Raw genomic sequence first — 2,566 nt, forward strand, 5'->3', positions numbered from 1 at the left:
GACAGAGCCCTAACCCCAACTTGGCCGCCAGCCCGCCCCCTCAGCCTGCTGTCTGGGCCTGGAGAGTGTGGGGAGACTAGTGTGGGCCAGCTGCCCACACTCACAGGTCCAGGGAGAGGTCAAGGTCCGCAGAGAGGCGGCTATTGATCCTGCTTGGAAAGCGAGACAGGGAGCACAGCAAGACTAAAGGGGGAGCTGTGAGACCAGACATCAACAGCTTTCACGCTAATGATGCCCGTGCCAGACGGGCAGAGGGAAAAGGAGGAGACTGGAGCGGCAGCTGGGATCGCTCGCAGCCTGCACCCGGCAGGAGGCGGAGGCGGAGGAGGAGGGCGAAGGGGCCAGCGCAGGGCTGGGCAGGGGCAGGGCGGCCTCTCACGGCCGCCGCGAGGTGGAGCGCGCCGGCGGGCGGTGGCTTGTCCGTCCCTGGGCTCGCCCGCCCGCCCGCCCGCCCGCGCGTCCTTCTTCCCGCCCGTCTGGGCAGCGCGGGGCCAATGAGGAAGTGCTCCCCGGGTCAGCCCAGGCCCGCGCGGCCCGCTGCCCGCGACTTCCTGCTGGGGGTGGGGCGGGGGTGCCCCCTCTCAGACCCCGCCGCCGGAGCGCTCCCGAGCTGGCAGCTGCAGCTGGGGCCCCGGTGCGCCGAGAGCTCTGAGAGGGGCCGCCTAGCTGGAAGGGGCTGGCGGCCCAGCGCCCCTCACCCCGCCCCCGCAGCAGGCCCTGACCCCCGTTGTTGTAATCAATCCCGGGGGAGGGAGGTCTCGTCTGGAGATTTTAGGGCCAGACCGCAGGGGGCTGGGGCGGCAGGCATGTGGTGGCGATTTGAGTCCAGACCTGCCCCTTGCGCTGTGTGACCTTGGGCAAAACGCTAACCCTCTCTGGACTTCTTCCTATTACCCGTTCTCAGAAAGAGGACTGACTGTTCTTACAAACTTAAGAGGCTGGGCGAGCTGGGACGACTTGTTTTTGGTTTTCTTAAGTTTATTAAAGGTGCGTGTGGGCTTTTTTTATTATTTAATTTAGACCACTTTCCTGGAAGGATTTTCCGCGGTGGGGCGGGAAGGGAGGAGAGGGAGGCGGCGCTTCCAGACTTTGGAGCACGTGGAGGCGGGGTGGAGGTGGGGGCAGCGGCTGCGTGCGGTCCGGGAGGGCCCACCCCTGCCCCCCACCCTCCTGGGTCTCCACCCGCGAGGCCGACCCTGCAGCCACAGTCCGCAAGCCGGCGTGCGTGCTGGGGCACATTTTATTGTTATTTGGAGGGAGGGGTGAGATCGGCCGGGAGCTCTTTCTCTCCTAGCTCCTGGGCACTGAGCACAGTTAAGTTCTCGGTGCCATCGCCCCACCCAAGACCTTGGGGGCGAACAAAAACCCCAAGTGCCCCCCTAGGAAAAGGCTCCTAAGGGAGGCGGCGCGGGAGGCGTCGGGGCTCAGCCACTCTGCTCTGGTGAAGCCGCCAGAGCCGGCCTGGGGGCGGGGTGGGTTGGGTGCAGCTGGGCTCGGCTGGGAGGCCGGGCTGGGAAGCCGGGCTGGGAAGCCCGGCCAGCAGCCAGGCCCCCACGCCCTGGCCGCCCTGGCCGCCTCCAGCCCAGACCCAGGAAACCCAGAGAAGGAAGAGGGGTCCATGGCGTGAAGCTTCCAACAGGGAGACCAGGTCATCAGAAATAGGCCAGTTTGGTGGAGGCAGGCGAAGCGGGGGGCTGTCCACGCGAACCTTGGCCTGGCCTTGTCCCGGGGCCACGGACAGGTCCCCACAACTCCTCTGTCCTCGCCCTCCGGAGATCAAACGCTGACAAGGCAGCTGTGTCCTTCCCTGTCTGACGAGTGATGTCAAGTCCTGCCCAGGGCGGAGGGGGGGGGGGAGGAGGTGTGGGGTGGCAGGCATTACTTCCAGGTTGTAGTAATTGTCAGGAGGACGGTGGGCGAGACCTGAGAGGTTCCCCCACACCGGTATCTGCAGAGAGCTGACCACACCTACTCCTGGTCAGAGAGCCCTCTCCCACGTGGGGCTCGCCTGGTCCCCGGCAACAGCCTCGCTGCCTGTTGCCTCGGGGACCCTGGAGTAAGGGGGTGGGACCCTGGAGTAAGGGGGTGGGACCCTGGAGTAAGGGGGTGGGCGGTGTCTCATCCGGAGGCGTTCATGGGGGTGAGGAGGAAGGAGCCACAGATTGGGGTGTGCTGGAATGGGACTCAAACAAGGTCTCCTGGTCCCCTTCCACCAGAAGTGCTCTTAATCCTCACTTCTCAGTGTTTTTATGTTTTCCGCTTGACTTTCTCAGTTTGTAATATCAGGATTTATATGGAGACACTTTGGGAAGTTTAACTCTAACTCCTCCTAACCCCCATAAAACAAAAATAAAAGCAATCAGGTTACTTTTCCAGGGAGATGAATTAATTGGCCTTTGCCCAGACCCAGCTGGACCCCAACCGCGCTCGGCAGAGCTCCCCCTCCCCCAGAGCTTTCTCCAGGGTGGGTGGGGACTTGCCTGATTCAACTTACTTCCCTCCCTCCTCTCCTCTTCTCAAGGGGTCCTGCTCCCTGGAGGGGAGGAGGGATGAAGAGGATTTTCTT

The sequence above is a fragment of the Condylura cristata genome, unplaced genomic scaffold (genome assembly GCF_000260355.1).
Source record: "Condylura cristata isolate star-nosed mole 26May11 unplaced genomic scaffold, ConCri1.0 scaffold00013, whole genome shotgun sequence".
Lineage (NCBI taxonomy): Eukaryota > Metazoa > Chordata > Mammalia > Eulipotyphla > Talpidae > Condylura > Condylura cristata.